Source organism: Monodelphis domestica, chromosome 4, assembly GCF_027887165.1.
Source record: "Monodelphis domestica isolate mMonDom1 chromosome 4, mMonDom1.pri, whole genome shotgun sequence".
In the NCBI taxonomy this organism is placed as follows: domain Eukaryota; kingdom Metazoa; phylum Chordata; class Mammalia; order Didelphimorphia; family Didelphidae; genus Monodelphis; species Monodelphis domestica.
The window spans coordinates 431,200,049-431,219,585 of NC_077230.1; the positions used below are offsets into that span (position 1 = coordinate 431,200,049).

The 19,537-nt window shown below is 45.5% G+C and overlaps 1 long non-coding RNA gene across 1 annotated transcript in view; it reads left to right on the forward strand.

Annotated features, from left to right (window-relative positions):
* Nucleotides 1–909: 909 nt before the first annotated feature.
* Nucleotides 910–19,537, forward strand: part of LOC130458795 (uncharacterized) — a 36,236-nt gene continuing 17,608 nt past the window's right edge. Inside the window, exon 1 of the long non-coding RNA XR_008918174.1 lies at nt 910–2,730. This is a non-coding gene — a long non-coding RNA (uncharacterized LOC130458795). The remainder of the gene's footprint in view (nt 2,731–19,537) is intronic.

Genomic DNA, 19,537 nt, shown 5'->3' on the forward strand with positions numbered 1-19,537 from the left:
CAGGGAAAGGATGTTGTTTAAGAATATACATGCATAGACTAAGCGGCAAAAGCAGTAAAAGCAAGAGATCACGGGTGTGGCTGTGATGATTATTTTTTAGGAACAAAAACTACCCTTTATCAAGAATCCTCCAGTTGTCATGTTTGGAAACAGGCTGCTTGCGTGTCTACATAACGTAGCAGTTGTTAAACTATTTGCCCCAAATCAATGCAAGGTTCTCGCTAACTTTGCTGCATAGAAGCTTGATTTATATACTTGTCACTACAGTGATGGAAAGCTGTCCTGTCCTTTCTTAAAGTCTATGTAGAATGAGTATGATGGAACTTTTGTGTGCTCTCTAAGAATTCTCTTTACTGTAGAGGAAGAGGGAGGGGTAGCAGGTAACTTGCTGTAATGGGAGAAAGAGGGGGGGGAGTGTGATGAAACAGGTTTACTCAGAAATTAAAATAATCTTTAATAGTATTATTGTAAAGTCACAGGATTATTGTTTTCAAAATTATGTGGATTCCCATACATGTAGGTGGGTAATGGGATCCCTTTTCCAATAATCAATGAAATGATTTGTAATCAAAAACTGCTTCTGTTTGCCAGCTAGTGAGTGATGACTTAACTCTAGCTGTGGGCAGAAAGAAGGGGGGGGTGGCAGGGACTCCGAAGGAGCCATCACGTTTGTATCCTAGTGATTCTAAACAGTTCCTTTGAGGAGTTAATATACTTAGCTTCTCAAAATGGGATCTTAAATTTCTATCATGAATGTATTACGGTGCACACAGAAGCATTGATAGAAAAATCTGACCTGTTGATGTATGAAAAGCAATCCAGATATTTTCTCAGAAGTTTGAACCATAAGTTTTTTCCATTCTAATCTATTCACATCAGCATCTTAAATGGTTAATCCAATTATTCATAAATCATTGCATTTTTATTTTTGTTTAATTAACTGTAGTATATCAATTGTTGTTATTCAAAGGAAGGCATGTTCTCTAACCTGAGCTTCTTTAGGATTCTGGATTCATAGTTTGGACTTTTGCAGTTGTATCACACAGCCAAATTGTGCAGTTTCAATTAAAAACCCTTTTATTTCTGTCTGCTTCTAGAAAAGCTCACATTTTTTCTTAGTAGTAGTTTACGGAAATTATAATATTTAGGCAAACTCGAATAAACTCTTAAATTTCCTGTTCATTCTTTAAGCCTCAGTTGTGAGATGTCTTATTATCAGGTCAAGATTTATTCCAGCTAACCAGGTTTTTCAAATTATATCTCTAAAGTTTAGCTAAGGTAGCTGGAAACCTTTATCTGTTTAAAATGTCTTCTTGTGTTGGTCCCTTAATTACAAATGTAAAATAATTGCGAGCCCTTTTGTTCTCCGTCCTGTACCTGAGGAAGGGGCTGAATCACTTTTGGAACGTATCCAAGACAGTAGCTGCTTGACTGCACTTGTAGTCTGAGATCTTTCCTTTCTGTCCAATCCTTTTTTAACGCTTTAGTTACATGCTTTTAAAACCTTGCTATTAAATCACTGCCAATATATCAATTAAGAACTTCACACCTTCCAGACTCACGTTGTTTAAAGTTCCCTGACAGTGTTTCCTTAAGGTTCCAGTTTTCCTTCCAACCTTCCGCTCCAAGCAGGACAGAACCTTCCGTTTGGGGCGCTATCACTCTTCCTATAAGTAGGGGGAGGCGACTGCCTTATTTAATAGCCCAATAACGAAACCTAACTTGACTCCTGGGCTGCTCAGACTTCCTCTGCCAGGAGCACCGCGCACAATCTGCATAAAAGTGACCGCGCTTCGCAGCCCAGTGTCACACCTACTTTGTGCGCGTCTGTGATGACATCATAACAAAACATACTGGAATAGATGCGAGTTTCTCCTTAGTCCATAGCACGCGTCTTCCCAATCAGGAATGACGTTGTCTGAAGCCGCACATCACGCGCTTCACAGCGCTGCAAACTCCCTCGTGCTAACCGCCAGTCCTGAGCTCCTCCAATCCCGGCGCCCGCACTCAGCACTCACTCACTTGGAAATCCAACCTTAGAAGGAGTTCTCTGCTACAACTCGTGTCTGGCTGAGTTTGACGCAGAGACGTCGCCCGTCTTACTAAGCATCCAGGGCGGCTTTTGCCTTTTAGAAACCCCTCTTGGCGTCAGACTGAGTTGGTCACCTCCCGCCAGTCTGGACGTACTGCACGCGCGCGCTCGCGCGCTCTTATCGGTCCTCTGGCTTGCACTGAGCAAGCGCGCCGCTTCCACCTGGGCTCAGTCGTCGCCACAAACCCCACTTACGCCAGCGCGCTTCAGACTAACTAGCCGCTCCCCAGGTCGCCCGTGTAGATCTTTGATATCAGTTGTAAAAGAACAGCCGGTTTGGGGGACAAACGCGCCTTCTGTGTGTCCCAAATCACTTTCCTCCTTATCTTCTGGGCGGGCCCTCCCCAAAACAAGAGGAGAGACGGTTACGGCACAGACGGGCTCTGAAGCAATTTCTGCAAATGACCAATTAAGGAGCCGCGAACACAAAACTTAGGACGCAGACACACGGTGCATCCCACGTGACAGTCATTAAACACGGACTCAGGGAAGCGGGCTTGTAAGAGTTGACGTGTTCACGCAAGATCTTGAGGAAGAAAGAAAGAAGGGAAAATCCATCTTGCTCTTTCCAAGGCGCATCCCTGTGAGACTGGGACGGGTGGAAAAAGCTTTGGGCTCCACCAGCCTTGTTTGAAAAGGTAGGTGACGGGGTTGACAAATGGGCTTTTCTGGGCTACAGCCGAGGATCTGGGGGTCGTGGAGGAGGAGGAGGGAGGGGGACCCCTCCTTCCCGTCCATTCACTCCTCCTTCCCTCAGGTGGGGGGTTGCTGGTGGCTGTCTAGCCCGAACAGGGCTGTTATAAGCTTTTAAGTCAGCGCTGATTGTTTCTTCTGTGTCTAAATCTATCATCCTTACGTTGGGGAACCACAGACTGCAATTCTGAATAAACTCCAAGAACTTAGACAGCTGTGAAATGCTTGCTTTCTTTTAACTCACTGGGTCCCATGGCGGCCTGTTCTGACACCGCTCCTCCTTGGGAGCCCGCCCCTCTTATATTGGGGGGCCGTGCATCACTCCCCCCAAACCCTGCTCTATCCACAGGGGAGCCCGGGACCTCTTCTGGGGGGAGAACCTGATCCGTTTGAAACTTTTAGGGCAAGGGGAAGGGGACTTACCTAGAGCTGTTCCGGTGCCAGAATGCCGCGGTCAGGGTCCAGCCCCACTTGGGACTCCAGGGTTCCCGACAGGTGGTGAACAATCGGTTCAAATAAATAACATAAAATAAACAACAAATGGAAGACAGTTAATCATAACAGCCATGGGATTGCTTTGCATCTGACAGCTGCTCTGCTCTCCCGATGTCTGATCTTTATTTTCATACCCATTCTCTTGGCATGCAGATACACAAAATCAAAGAGAGATAATTGGGAAAGGGATACATCAACTTTCAACAAATCACCCGATTAACAGTCTATCTTCTTGTGCTGTGATTACAGGTGGCTCACTAGGGAGTTTGAGTTCCTGATTTGTGTAATGGAGTCACTGAGGCATACTGAAGCGTAGTGTACCTGTACTGTACCTGTACTGTACCTGCACTTATTGCTTGGGACTCTAGGATTGACTTGTGTGCTGCCTTCGTGAGAAAGTTCTGGGCTTGGCTTGTCACTCGGGTTTCACTGGGAATTATGTACCTAAGTCAAAGTTAACCCATGATAGTCTTTTGGGATTGGGTTTGAGGGTCTGATTTTTGGGGATTTGGGGGGACTTGGGGTACAGGTGTTTTGCTCTTGCATTATTCCTTCTGAGACTAGGAGGAATAATAATCATGTCAATTCATAGGTAAGGGGCATTGATGAAAGGGGTCATTCAAAGGGGATAGAGCAGGCAGTCATATCTCGCCAAGGACCACTCTGTGGTCTCCCCAGCTACCACGCGTGACTCTGTCAAGGTGTCATGGTCTGATGGCCCCCAGCACATTGGTACATGTGAGACACAGGAAGTGATGCAAAGAACTGCTTTTATATTTCCTGTCATTTTCCTGTGATCATGCTCAGCAGTGTTGAGAGCTCTTGGTGGCATTTGGTGTGCTTGCAGCTTTGGCAGACTTGGTGAGTAATATGGCTGACTCCCCTTTCCCTTGGCTTTCTGGAGAAGGCCCCTTGGCTGAGGCCTCTGAACTCCCCTTGGCTTAGGCCAAAGTGTAGAAAATCTTATACCCTTTCCTTCTTTTCCTTCTTAATTTCTTCCTTTTATAGTAATTAAACCACCATAAAATACCAAACGGACTTGAGTATTTTATTGGGATTGAATTTTAATCCCTGGTGACCACTAATATACTATATTCAGTCAGTAACCCTAAATTTTACCTTAATTTACTTTACCACAAAGAGTGCAGCTAGGAATATTCTTGTACAAGTTTTTTTCCTTATTATCTCTTTGGGGTACAAACCCAGCAGTGCTGTGGCTGGATCAAAGGGCAGAAAGTCTTTTATCGCCCTTTGGGCATAGTTCTAAATTACCCTTCAGAATGATTGGATCAATTCACAACTCCACCAGCAATGAATTAATGTCCCTACTTTGCCACATCCCCTCCAGCATTCATTACTTTCCATAATTGTCATGTTAGCCAATCTGCTAGGTGTGAGGTGATACCTCAGAGTTGTTTTGATTTGTATTTCTCTGAATATAAGAGATTTAGAACACTTTTTCATGTGCTCACTAATAGCTTTGATTTCTTTATCTGAAAATTGTCTATTCATGTCCCTTGCCCATTTATCATTTGGAGAACAGCTTGGATCTTTGTACAATTGACTTAGCTCATTGTAAATTTGAGTAATTAGACCTTTGTCAGAGGTTTTTATTATGAAGATTTTTTAACCTGATTTGTTGCTTCCCTTCTAATTTTGGTTGCTTTGGTTTTGTTTGTACAAAACCTTTTTAATTTAATGTAATCAAAATTATTTATTTTACTTTTTGTCATTTTTTCTAAGTCTTGCTTGGTCTTAAAGTCTTTCCTTTCCCAAAGGTCTGACATGTATACTAGTCTGTGTTCACATAATTTACTTATAGTTTCCTTCTTTATGTTCAAGTCATTCACCCATTCTGAGTTTATCTTGGTATAGGGTGTGAGATGTTGATTCAAACCTAATCTCTCCCATACCATCTTCCAATTTTCTCAGCTCTATTATATATACCTTTTAATATAATGTAGTTTCCATATTTATCTCTTTTAGATCTATTTTGGTCCTTAACGTTGAGATCATTATTGTCAATCCTTCCTTCCTTCCTTCCTTCCTTCCTTCCTTCCTTCCTTCCTTCCTTCCTTCCTTCCTTCCTTCCTTCCTTCCTCCCTCCCTCCCTCCCTCCCTCCCTCCCTCCCTCCCTTCTTTCCTTCCTTCCTTCCTCCCTCCCTCCCTCCCTCCCTTCTTTCTTTCTTTCTTTCTTTCTTTCTTTCTTTCTTTCTTTCTTTCTTTCTTTCTTTCTTTCTTTCTTTCTTTCTTTCTTTCTTTCTTTCTTTCTTTCTTTCTTTCTTTCTTTCTTTCTTTCTTTCTTTCTTTCTTTCTTTCTTTCTTTCTTTCTTTCCTTCTTTCCTTCTTTCCTTCCTTCTTTCTTTCCTTCCTTCTTTCTTTTATTTTTTGACTCATTCCATTATATTTGATTCAGCCTTGATGTTTCTATCTATAAGTGCTCCTTTGAACCACCAAAGTAATGAAATCTCTCTTAAGCTTTAAATACAGCATTTCTCACAGGAGAAGTAAACAGTTTGACCTTATTCAACCTTTTCTATGGCTCTCTCTTCTTACCTTCTTATGTTTTGTCTTATTCTAAAAATCACATTTTCCATTTAATTCTGGCCTCTTCTTCAAGAATGTGTGAAAGAGGAGGGTAGAGCCACGTTGGCAGAGAAGGTACAGGGACCTGTCTGATTTCTATCAAATGGCCCTCCAAAAAGCAATGATACAATGCCTCAAAATGATTGTGGTGCAGCATAAACCTAGAAAAGACAAAGTGAAGTAATTTTTCAGCCCCAAACAATTTACAAGTCTGGCATGAAGAATCTGGTGTGCCAGGGTAGAGATGGAGTGCCATGCAGCAGGGCAGACCCCACGAAGGCAACACCAAGCTTCTGGAACTCTTAGCCACTAATGGTAAGCGGGGGGCAGACAGCTGCTCAGAAGGAGATTACAGATGTCCCTTTGATGGCTCTGGGTGCAAGATTTTTGTCTCATTGCCCAAATGCAGAGCCGGGTCACAGCTCTGCAGGGTGAGGAGGAGTACCAGCACCCACCAGTGCTTCCAGTCACGGGGCAGCAGGGGACTCTGGTCACACTTCCAAAGAATAAAGGAGTGCTTGACATTGCTCACACACCAGAGCACCAGCTGGGAGAATATTATTAGACATGGCACTCCTTACATTATACGACCTTGGAAGAACTGAAAGCAGATAGATCCACAGTGACATGTCTGAAGGAATTTTGCACAAGGAACCTGAAGTTTGGGAGATTGCACCCTTTACTCCCATTATAGAGCCCAACTTTAATAGTTTATTTTAAACTAAAAGAAAAGGAAAATGCAGGAAAACGAGCAAACAATAAAAAAAGAAACTCAACATAGAATGTTATTTTGGTGGCAGGGGAGACTCAAACTCAGAAGAAAACAAAGTGAATACTGCAGCATCTAAGACCCACAAGACAAATAGGAATTGTTCTTAAATCCATAAAGAATTCATGGAGGAACTCAAAAAGGATTTAAAAAATCAAATAAGAGAAGTAGAAGAAAAAGTGAGAAAAGGAATGAAAGTGAGACAGGAAAATCATGAAAAAGGTGTCAAAAGGTTGGTAAAGGAGTCACACAAATACTAAAGAAACCAATACCCCCCAAAACAGAATAGACCAATTGATCGATGAGGCATACAAATCGAAAGACAAGAAAAACTTCTTAAAAAATAGAATTGGTCAAGTGGAAAAAAAAAGATACACAAAAATGCACTGAAGACAAAAACTTCTTGAAAGATAGAATTGGCCCTTTGGAAAAAGAGGTGCAAAAACTCACTAAGGAAAAGAATGCATTTCAAAGTCAATTTGGCCATATGGAAAAGGAGATACAAAAACTCACTCAAGAAAACCATGACTCAAGAAAAAAGTTAGAATTGAGCAAGTGGAAGCTAATGATTTCATTAGCTATCAAGGAATAATCAAATAAAGTAGAAAAAAGGGGAAAGTGGAAGAAAATATCTCATAGGAAAAACAACTTCCCTGGGGAAAAAAACCCAGGAGAAATAATTTAAGAATTATTGGACTACCTGAAAGCCATGATCAAAAAATGAGTTTAGTCATCATCTTTCAGGAAATCATCAAAGAATAACACATGTATAACCCAGTGGAATTGCTTGTCAGCTCCAGGAGGGAGGAGGGAAGAGGAGAGGGAGAAAAAATGAATCATGTTACCATGGAAAAATATTCTTAAAAATAAAAAAGAAAGCATCAAAGAAAACTTCTCTGATATTCTAGAATCAGAGGAAAAAATAGTAATTGAAAGAATCCACTGATCGCCCCCTGAAAGAGATCTCAAAAATATACTCCTAGGAATATTGTAGCCAAATTCCCAAACTCCAAGATCAAGGAAAAAATATTGCAAGCAGCCAAAAAGAAACAACTCAAGCATCATGGAGCCATAATCAGGATAACACAAGACCTATTAGCAGCATGTACATTAAAGGCTTGGAAGACCTGGAATATGATATTCCAGAGGACAAAGGAGCAAGAACTTTCACCAAGAATCACTTACCCATGTTATAAATAAAAATTAATCCCAAAGGCTTATTACTAGATTTATATGCATTTATTAGTAAAGAGAAATGAAACAAGAAATCAGGTTTCAACCTTTGTAATGTAAGATTTAAATTTAATTTTTTAACTAAATATGAGAGTTATAAAATAATATTGTGGTCACTGATTTTAAAACATTATAGCTTAAGTCATAATGACTTTTAGCAGCTTTTATTTACAAAGAGGTGGAAAGAGTGAAAGCATAAAATGTAGATAAAGAGACAGATTCCTAACAAGCCTACCAGCCCTTCTCTGGTAAAGTCTGGCTCAGCCCCAGCAGGGACTTCCCCAAGTCTCTATCCCTATGTGGATTTCCCAGTAATCCCTAGCCAGAGGTCCTGGTGGTGTCTTCAGCCAGTGTTCCATCAATGCAGCCTCCTCCAAAGCCAAGGCAGGAATCTCAGCCACTCACTCCAAATGCCAGGAAAAGAATGATGTTCCAGACCATGTTGGTCTCTCTTGATACCCCCTTTTCCACATCACTTCCTGTCACTCCTCTTCACAGAAACAAATGGTAGTCTTTCAGTTGGCCTAGCACTGTCCAAGGGGGCAGGCAGTGGCTTTTGGAGGTGTGAGCTTACTCTAGTAAGTGACTCTGAACTCTCATACTTAATGGTAAGTAGGGTGCTTTACGTTTTTGATTTGATTAGCTAAGAATAGGTAAGGGGAGAGTTAATCCTAGCTGCACAGTAACTTGAGGTAGGATGGGTCCCCCAGTGCAGCCTATGAGGTTCCCTCCTTGCCAGAGAAGACCAGACAAGGTAAGAGGGCTCAGGAAGAGTTAGTTCAGACATTAGTTGTGGAGAAATGAGAGCTCCTCAAGTGCCCAGCTGGACTTGCAAACCTCAGCTCTTTCCTTGGCGAATGGCTTTCACACATCATGCGGTCTCCCCTGACCTCCTGGTCTCCATGGTGATGGTACAGGCATTGATGCTGTCAGTCAAGTGATTCTGAGTTCTATATTGCATCACTGGAGTCCATGGGCTCCAAGCTGGGATCGAGGTCCCCTAAATATTTATGGCACGTATCCAGAAAAACTGAGCATAATCCTTTAGAGAAAAAATGGCTATTCAATGAAACAGGATTTTCAGACATTGCTGATGAAAAGACCAGAACTGAATGGAAAATTTAACTGTCCAATACAAGCCTCAAGAAAAGTGTAAAAAAGCAAACTAGAAGACAATAAAACATTCAGTAGGTTAAATTGTATACCCCCCTTCGTGGGGAGATGATTTGTGTCATGCCAAAGAACTTTGTCATGATAGTGGCACTTAGAAGGAGTAAACAGACAGACGGCAAAGGGTCTGAGTTGAATATGATGGGATGATGTAAAAAAATAAAATTAGGGTATGAAAAAGAAGAATGGATTGAGAGGAGGGGGAAGGGAAAAATAAATTGGAGTAAATTATCCCTCATAAAACAGGCATGAAAGGGCATTTACTATGGGGTGGGGGGGTGGGAGATGGGGAGGAAAGCTGGGAAACTTATTCTCATCAGAATTGACTTAATGAGAGAAGAACATACACAGTCAATTGAGCATAGAAAGCTATCCTACCCTACAGGGAAGTAGGAGGGGAAGGGGATAAGAGAAGGAGGATGGGACTGAGAGAAAAGACAGTAAATTGGGGGAAGGAGTGTCAGACACTAAACAGGGCAAATAAGATGCAAAGTAATACACAGCAATCATAATTGTTGCAGCCTGCAGAACATATAAACACCTGAGTCCTTAACCCGTGAGGGAAGACACGGACACAAAATATGGGAGAGGAGAGAAAGTAAAGGTGTGAGAAAACACACACAGACAGGTTTTGGAAGGAGCCTTAAAGCCTCTTCTCTTAGGGCTCGCAGCTTCAGCTTTTATTTGCAGCTGGACCCATTATCTCACTGACACTGCTGATAAGCCCCACAATGGTTCATTCCAAGTTATAAGTTGTGTTTCCATAAAGATAAGCCCAAACTTTTGGGACAGGATGTTTATTCCTCCAGCTGATGATCTTAGCAAGGTGGCCCCAAGATGTAGGTGTCTCCTGGAAATTATGATGTAGCACGAGCTTCACTGAGCTTCCTCTTCAATGTATCTTACCTATAGTGTCCTTTTCCTGCTGTGAAGGTTGTGTATCATGTAGAGAATGAATCTGCCTGCAGTGTTGATTTTGGAGAGCTGGCAGATGCCTTTTTTGGGGGAAGCCAATTCCAACTGGTATCCTGCCCTCTGAACTGAGCCTTTCAATCCCAAATCATTTCTTTTATTGAAGATTTCAGTAATTATGAATCCTGTGGATTCCTAATATGGCCACAACAAGAAAACTGCCTTTGCAATTATATCTTGCTTCAACTGTCCCTTGACCATTGCCACCAGGATCACTTTTGCTCATATTTAGCATCTCAGGGTTCGTTAGTTCTGATCTCTTCAGTTATGGTGCAGTTTTTTTAGAAGTCTCTCCAAGAAAGGCCTCATTTCCCAAATACAGAGAAATGAGTTGAATATATAAGAATACAAGTCATTCCCCAATTAATAAATGGCCAAGGATATGAACAGGCAGTTCTCACACAAAGTAATTAAGGGGCTCTCTATGGTCATACAAAAGGGATCTAAATCACTTATCATTTGAGAGATGCAAATTAAAACAACTCTGAGGTACCATGCCACATCTATCAGACGGATTATTATAACAGAGAAGGAAAAGGACAAAACTTGGAGGGGATATGGGAAAGATGGGACATAATGCTTTTTGGGGGAGTTGTGAATCACTCAGGAGAGCAATTTGGATCTATGCCTGGAAGGACTATAAAACAGTACAGAACCCTTTGACCCAGCAATACCATTACATTACTCTGTCTGTCTCTGTCTCTGTCTGTCTCTCTGTCTCTGTGTCTCTGTGTCTCTGTGTCTCTGTCTCTCTTACTCTTTCTCTGTCTCTCTCTGTCTCTTTCTTACTGTCTGTCTCTCTCTGTCTGTCTCTGTGTCTCTGTGTCTCTGTGTCTCTGTGTCTCTGTCTCTGTCTCTCTATGTCTCTGTCTCTGTCTCTCTCTGTCTCTTTCTTACTGTCTGTCTCTGTCTCTCTCTGTCTCTCTCTCTCTGTCTCTGTCTCTCTCTGTCTCTTTCTTACTGTCTGTCTCTGTCTCTCTCTGTCTCTCTCTCTCTGTCTCTCTGTCTCTGTCTGTCTCTCTGTCTCTCCCTCAAATATCTTCTTTGGGGTAAGTGTTAACAGGACACGAAGCCTGAGCTGGTAGTCCAGAGAAATCAGAGCATCAGAAGGGCCTGGAGGAGTGCTATGTGTTAAGAAGAAACGTGCCTCGGAGGAAACCCAGGAACGGAGGGAGCACGAGGGGAAAGATAAGAGGGGAAGCCAATGAAGCAGTCATGTGATCGTGACAGATCTGGTCGAGGAAATGGACAAGGAGTTTTTTGGGGGAGAGGAAATTGGCATGATGGCGTTACACAATAGTACCTTTCCTGCCCCCAATATTTGTCTCAAGGAAATACTGTAAGTGTACTTGGAGAAGCAGAAAGACAGAACTACAGAAGAAAGAAGCTTGTAGGAAGGAGTGTGGGCTGCCATTTAAAAAAGTGATTGAGGGGGCAGCTGGGTAGCTCAGTGGATGGAGAGCCAGGCCTAGAGATGGGAGGTCCTGGGTTCAAATCTGGCCTCAGACACTTCTCAGCTGTGTGACCCTGGGCAAGTCACTTGACCCCCATTGCCTAGCCCTGACCACTCTTCTGCCTTGGAGCCAATACACAGTATTGACTCCAAGATGGAAGGTGAGGGGTTGAAAAACAGTGATTGAGACAGTGACTTGTTGGGACCCTCATATGTCAGAGTGTGTGTACGCGTGTGGACTTCATCTAATCCCGGAGGTTTTCTTTTCTATGCGGAATCTGTGAAGAAGGCACGGGAAGGAGGCGAGGAGAACGAGGTTCTTTTTTTTTTAAACCCTTACCTTCCATCTTGGAGTCAATACTGTGTATTGGCTCCAAGGCAGAAGAGGTAAGGGCTAGGCAATGGGGGTCAAGTGACTTGCTCAGGGTCACACAGCTGGGAAGTGTCTGAGGCCAGATTTGAACCCAGGACCTCCCATCTCTAGGCCTGGCTCTCAATCCACTGAGCCACCCAGCTGCCCCCGAGAACGAGGTTCTTATTGGGACTCTTCATTCTAGGGCAAGCCTTTGGAAGCAGAAGAGGAGTCGGAGTGCTGATCCCGATGGGAGAACCCGACACTGTGTACAAGTCGGAGACTTTCTTTGGTATCTGGAGACGATTTTCAGAATCCATCTGAATCCATAGACAAGTGGAACGCAGTCAGCTCCGGCTCCACGGCGGGCTCAGGGCGACTCATGTTAGGGCCTTTGGGCAGAGCCAGGACACTGCCAAGAATGGTGGCGTTGGGCCTCGGTGGGGCTTTTCCGTCACGTCTCCATGGGCCAAAGAGCACAAGATCCCTTGGTCTTCTCTGGCTCTCCAGGTGTCTCCAAGTTCGAATTCGCTGCTTCCGTGGCACTGCTCACCGGCAGCCTGGCTCCTCCGTGCTTTATAACATCGGGGTCCTTCCCAGGGAGCCCCAAAGCTTTCCGCTTCAGAATGCGACCTTCCAGAGACCAGTCGGGCTTCGTTGCCTTTAGCTGATGTCCAGAAGATGCACCCCAAGCTGAGAGCATCCATTCGGAAGCACCCTGTTTTCCCTTCACACTTTCACAGCTAACCCCCCCGCCTGCCCCCCAGCTTTGACCGTATGGGCCTTTGGCAGTGAGGTGGCGTCTCTGTCCTCCAGATCGGCCAGATTGCCATCCAAGGGGGAGAGCTGGCAAATCCCAGCACAGCCTGCTGTGGTCTTCGAGCCCAAGAGTAGGGCCCGACACCACTCCCGCTTCTTCTAACCCCCTTGTCTTTCCTAGGGAACCCCCAAAGCACCAGAGAGCCCGAAGCCACGAACTAGTGAGTGAACTCTTCCCAGAAGGCTCCCTGCCCAGCACTCCCGTGATCGCTGTCCCTGCATTTCCCGGCTTGTGTCATCCTCAGCACTTGGACAGCTGCCCAGGATTTCTGGCTGTTCCCGCGGCTACTCCACTAGGCTTCCAATGGCATTTCTCTCCTGACCGAGTGCAAGTCCACTCAAGGGGCTTCCTAACGCTGGTCCAGATGTTCCTTCCCATCCTCAGCTGGGCCTCCCCTCTGCTTCTAGTCTTTATTCTCCTCCTGGCAATCTGGGATCCAGCCAAACTGGGCTTCTTGCCCCGCCTCCATTCCATGTTCCTTCACACGCAGTCCGCTTCTCGGGAGATGGCCTCCCTCCTCACTTCCTGTTCCCCTTGATTCTTTTAGCCATCAGGGCATATCTCACCTTGTGCCTGATGACCTTTCTGGGGAATTCCTTCATCCCCGATGCCAGCGGCTTCCGCCACTAGCCGTCGCCTTCAGTTACGCTGCCCACACCGGCGTTTGGCATTCGTGCCCCCATGGCCTCCCTCGGGAGAATAGGCTCTCCGTGAGAGCACAGACCTTACCTTTTTGCTTTTCTTTGGACCCACCGACCAGCACAGTGCCTGCCACATATTAAGGGCTGTCCACTGACTGCCTGACTCAACTTGGACTATGGCTCCCGAGCCAGTGCCTTTTCAGCCTCTACCCATCTCGGGTTAGTTCTGGGTCACACAGCTGTCAGTGCCTTCCTCTCTGCGATTTCTGTCTCTATACTTTGTGTATATGGTGCTAGTGGTCTCCATGCCCCCTGTTGCCGCCATTAGACTATGAGGCCCTTGAGCGCAGGGTCGCTCGTCCTTCCTTTGTATTCTCAGTGCTCAGCAGACTCTGGCTAATGGGAACCTTATGTGCAAATATGAATAATGCATCCACCAAGTGTCTAGAACATTAACTGCCACATAGCAGAGAATTAATAGATGCTCGGTGACCTACCTTGAGTTGAAAATTTGTAATACCTGTAGTATACCTCGTGATTGCCTTCCTGGCCCTAGCCATGTTTACTGAAGAGGGAAGCGGAATTCCTTCCATTATTCTCGATTTGCTTCAGAAATTTCTCCATTATTCTTAATTTGGTTCAATGACAATTTTATGTTTTAAAAGAGGGAGCAACCAATAAGTGAAATTTTTGTCACAGATCTGATTCTCAGTAATGGACAAGGAAGACCTTCTCTCTTGCAGTGTCCCAGGATTTCTTCTTGGATTGGTGCCACTTATCATTTTCTATCATTGGCTTAGATAAAGGCTTAGGTGTGTGAACTTTAGATTACTCCACCCTACTTAGTCTAACAAAATCAGGAATGTCTACACCCCCACTTAAGGATTAAGTGTTGAGGAGGATGGCCTGTGACAGACGTGTGCTAGCAAATGACAAATCAGAAACAACTGGCAGCCCCCTGGGCTATCCTAAGTCAAGCTTAAGCTACCACTGCTACATGTGAGACACAGGAAGTGATGAAAAAACAGTATATATTTCATGTCACTTCCTCTCTCCGGGCTCTTTTCGCAGAGAGGTGGCTTTTTTTTTTTTTGGTGGTGGAGGAGTTGAGCTCTGGGTTTCTCTCTCAGAGACATTGGGTTCGACTAGCAGTTTGGCTCATGGCAGCATTTTGGCATCTTGGTGTCTTGCCATGGGTCAGGTGAGGCGTCTTTTCTGAGCTCTCTCAGAGTTTAGGCTGATTCCTTTTTTTTTCCCTTTCCCTTTCCTAAAACACTGTCCTCCTAGGAGACCCCTCATCTTGGAGGAGGCCTTGTGGCTGAGGTCTCTGAACTCCCTTTGGTTAGGCTGGGCCTGAGAAATCTTATACCCCTTTCTCACTCTCGTATTCTTAATTCCTTCCCTCTATATTAATTAAACTACCACAAAATTCCCAAACTGACTTGAGTATTTTTACTGGGATTTGAATTAATCCCTGGTGACCAATTAGTATAATATATTAGTCAAAACCCCTAAATTTACCCCTTACAGGTGCAATAGTTATCAAATTAACAAGTGACAGAAGTGTGAAAGCAGCAGATACTACATTGGGTGATATGGTAAGTGAGAGTTCAAGAAGACTATCTAAGGTTAGGACAATAGTCCAAATCAAATAAAATTTGGATAAGGAAAAAGTCATACCCTTGGTTTCAAGAACTCAGTATCAGAAACACAAAATGAGCTAGGGGAGGCAAGGCTAGATTGAACATTGTAAGAGTTGTAAGAATTTAAATTTAAGCTTTAGGCAAAATATGAAAATTCTATGTAATATTATGGTGGCCAATTAAAAAATATTATAGTTTAAGTCAAAATGACTTTTAGAAGCTTTATTTACAAAGAGGTAGAAAGAGTGAAAGTGGAAAAATGTAGCTAAAGAGACAGATTTTAAGAAGCCTACCAGTCCTTCTCTGGTGAAGGGAGGCTCAGCCCTGGCAGGGGCTTTCCCAAGTACCTTGTCCCCATTCGGATTTCCCGGTAATCCTCAGCCAGATGTCTGGTGGTGTCTTCATCCAGGGTTCCAACAATGCAGCCTCCTCTAAAGTCAAGGCAAGAATCTCTGGAATCAATCTCTCCAGAAGCCAAGAAAGGAAAACCAGCTACTCACTCAGCAAGCTGACACAGGATCCAAGAAAAGAGTCTCCTCCTTCAGTCCAACTCACCAAAGTCAAGTTCAAAGACTAACGCCAAAGGAGAAGTCCCTTGGACAGGAAGTTCAGGACTTTTTATAGTACTTTTCCATACTACTTTCTGTCCCTTCCCCACTTTATGGGAACCAATCACAGTCTTTCAAATTGTCTAGGACTTCCCAGGGGCAGGGTAGTACCTTTGGAGGTGTGAATTTACTCTAGTAAGTGACTGATGAATTCTCTTACTTAGTGTTAAGTAGGGGTGCTTTGAGTTCTTGATTTGTTTAGCTAAAAATAGAAAAGGGGAGAATTAATCCTAGCTGCACAAGATCGAGGAGGTTTGATGGTCTATGAGTTTGATATGAGGTAAACGAGTAACAGGGAAGTCCCCCAACTCTTATTAGCTTGGTACACTAAGAGATACTTACAAGTATATGAATATGTATATAGATGGACTGTTGTGTGGTTTTATGCCCAGCATTCTATACAGGGTGCTACTAAGCTGAAGAGGATCTAGAAGAGGGTGATCAGGATTGTGAGCAAGAAAAATCTTCAGCCAAGAGAAAGTAAGGCCCAAAGTGCTGGGCATGGTCCGTAAGGTGCTGGGCATGGTCTGTTTACTAGCAAGGCTTGCAGTTTCCAAAAGGGGTTCCAGGTTTCTCACAGACAAATGGAGGGGCTTAAAGGGGGTATTTTTATATTCATTAAAGAGGAATCAAAAGATCTGGAATGTTGAGTGACTTATTTCAAGTGTGGGGTTTTCCTTAATGGACTTCCCTGACCAGCAGGGGCCCACAAGGGAAGGGGCTCCCCTTTGTGATGGGACCAAGGAGAGGTAGGAACCGAGAACCAGGGTGGAAATGAAAGACACGGACAAATCAGTGATTGGATAGGGCAGGCAACCCCTATGATTTTCCTTAAGGAGGAAAATGAGGATAATGGAATACAAGGTGGTTGAGGAGATTAAGATAGAGAATGAAGGCCCAGATGGTCACAGCCTCGGGGAAGGAGAAGGTCAAGAAGAGAGAGACAGAGTCATTGAGGAGCCCAGTGGAGCTCCATGGAAGGGAGAAAGGCCAGGAGGAAGTTCATGGGATTGCCTCTGGATTTATTCCTGTCCTGCCTGGGCCGTACTCCCAAGCACGCAGTACCCACATCACAAAGTATAGACAATTAAGATTGGGTGGCAAGGCAGAGGGAACACCTTTGGGCGTGTAGATGGGAAACCGCGCTTTCCCGGGGAATTGAGTCCGAGCATGTTAATGAGTTTGTCTTAGCCAAGGGCCGCATGGCCAGTTCAAGGTTACATTCACAAGCCTCCTTGGTATCACCTTATGCTTGGAGACACAGTAATCATACAGTCATTTATATTTCATAGATGTGAATATGCTTGGGATGCTACATCAAGACCCATCATTGATAAGCAAAGCATCTTCCCTCCAGGCTCCAAAGAGAAAAGGGGAGGGAAGACGCATTCCTTAAGTGCTTGCTGTGTGGCAGGCACATTCCTCCATCCTGGGAGGGGAGGGTCATCACTTCCTCCATTCTGCAGCTGAAGATAACCAGAAGGTAAACGGCTTCCCAGGCCCACGCTGACGTACGTGGGCTGCAGTTTCCCACAATCCCTTCTGCCAGGACTAGCTGATTCGCATGGAGCCGCCTTTCGGATATGTCGGATTGGCAAGAAGGAGGAAACGCCTCTGGGGACATCCTTTAGGTCCTTGGCTGGGTCTCTGGACAGCGAGTTCGAGGGATTCCGCTTTCCATTCACTCAGGACCGGGTTCAAACCAGGCTCACCTTCCGCACTCTCTGCCTTCTCAGAGTCTGCACGGAGAAGAGCAGGGTTTGACCTAAGGTTGCCCGGGGGCATCCCGTTTATAGGGTGATTTGCTGCCCCCCCTGGAGAGGGAGTCAGGTCAAAGGGCACCCCGGCTAACGTGACGCCAGGTCACTGCCCCAACAAGGCCCCCTTCCTGAGACTCCTGCCCACGCGCTTCTCGGTGTAAACTTTAGGTTCATCGGATGGGGCTTCATGGGAAGAGAGCAGCGCCGAGCTAAGGCCGCTCCCGCCCTCCGTGCCTTAGCACAGCATGCCCGAAGGAGCGAGCGCAGGGCGCTGGGATTTGGGACACGCCCTCCCCTGTCTCCCTCCTTCCTTCACCCCCCCAGGCCCCCCCCCCCAAATTGACGCGGGGGAGCGGAGACGCCGGGCGCAGTCAGGGAGCCGCTGGGTCCCCTGAGCGCTGCAGACACAGCTCAAACCAGAGGCCTGGATGTCACAGAGCCTCCAACAGCCTCTTCCCTGCCGAGGAATAGCTTTCTCCACCATGAGTCTTTCAGGAAGGGGCAGCTGGGTGGCTCAATGGATAGAGTCAGGCCCAGAGACGGGAGGTCCTGGGTTCCAATCTGGCCTCAGACACCTCCCGGCTGTGTGACCCTGGGCAAGTCACTGAACCCCCACTGCCTAGCCCTTCCCACTCTTCCGCCCTGGAGCCAAGACACACTATTGATTCGAAGCCGGAAGGGGAGGGTTAACAACGTAAAACGAGTCTTTCAGGGTGTCCCAGACTGTCCCGCTGCTGAGAGGAGCCAAGTTAGCACAGATAATCATTGTCCAATTGGCTGTGACTGTGCACAATGTCCTCCCAGCTCTGCTTGCTTTGCTCTGCATCGGCTCCTGCAGGCCTTTCAGCTCTCTTCTGGAATCATCTTGCTTCTTTCCGACAGCGTGAAGGGGTTCCATCCCCCGCACGCAGCACAATCTCCAGCCGTCCCCTCACTTTCCAATTCTGTGCCGCTACAAAAAGAGCTCCTAGAAACATTTCTGCACAGCAGGGCCTTTCTCCCTTTGCATTAAGTGCCTACTTGTGGTATTCCCAGGTCAAAGGGTCTGCACTGTTTCTCGCCCTTTGGCCATCGTTCCAAACTGTCTTCCAGAATGGGGGAATCAGTTCACAACTTCACCAACAATGCATGAGTGTCCCCATTTTGCCGCATCCCCTCCGACATTTATCACTTTCCTTTACTGTCACATTGGCCGGTCTGCTAGGAGTGACTGTAGTGCCTCAGTGTTGCTATAACTTCGTTAGGACACATTTTAATGTGATTATGGATGGCTTCGATTTCATCTGAAACTTGCTTATTCATCTCCTTTGTCCATTTCTCATTTGCACAATGGCTTGCACTCTCACCAGTGTGACTTAGTTCTCCATTTACAGAGAAATGTGTTGTAATTTTTCCCCGTTTCCCTTTTAATCTTGGTTTCATTCGTGCAAAATCCTTCTAATTGAATATCACCCAAATGATTCCTTTACATCTTATAAAAGGAGAGGGTGCGGCTTCTGCAGACTCTGGAAATACCAGTTCGAATCCTTCATGCAAGCTGGGGCCCCAGAGAGGATCCTGGTCCCTAGAGACGGCTCCCGGGAATGCTGGATGGGCTCGGTTGTCGCGGCCTCCGGCTCCACACTTGCTCAGAGGACACCAAGTGGCCTGCAGGCGTCCAAATGAGAAACCCGGCTGGGAGGGTGCGCGCGCTCGCCCACCTCCTTTCCCAATGCTTCTTTTATGTTCGGGAACCGATGAAAAGAGGCTCTAAGAGATTCGGAGGGCTTTCCTGCCACGTGGAGGATCTGCCGCCAAGTTCCTTCATGGCTCCGGACCTGGACCGCGTTGTATCCACCCAGACGACTCAGCTAGAGAGCCGCCCCTGCAAAGACTAGGCAGGACCGCGGAGTCTCCTACAGATGGCGCTGCCTTGCCACAGGGCCCAGTGGGTCAAACTGTAGCCCTCAGCCACGTAGCGCCCACAGATGTGAGCTCTCTTTAGGTATTTTGCTCACAAAGGGCTCCCTTCACACACGCATACACAACGCACACTGCAGGACGAGTGCCGAAGGTATGGCAAGTATTATATTTGATGAGATTTATTAATGATCACGAGCCGTGAAAGAAGTAAAAGGCAAAAGCAGATGCCTGAGTAAAGAAACCTTCCCCGGCCTTGTCCGTGGGAAGAGAGGTGGGGTCGCACCAGACTTGATCTCCGCACTGTAAGGGTGTGCTGTGAGGACACACACGGGAAGCTGGCATTTAGAG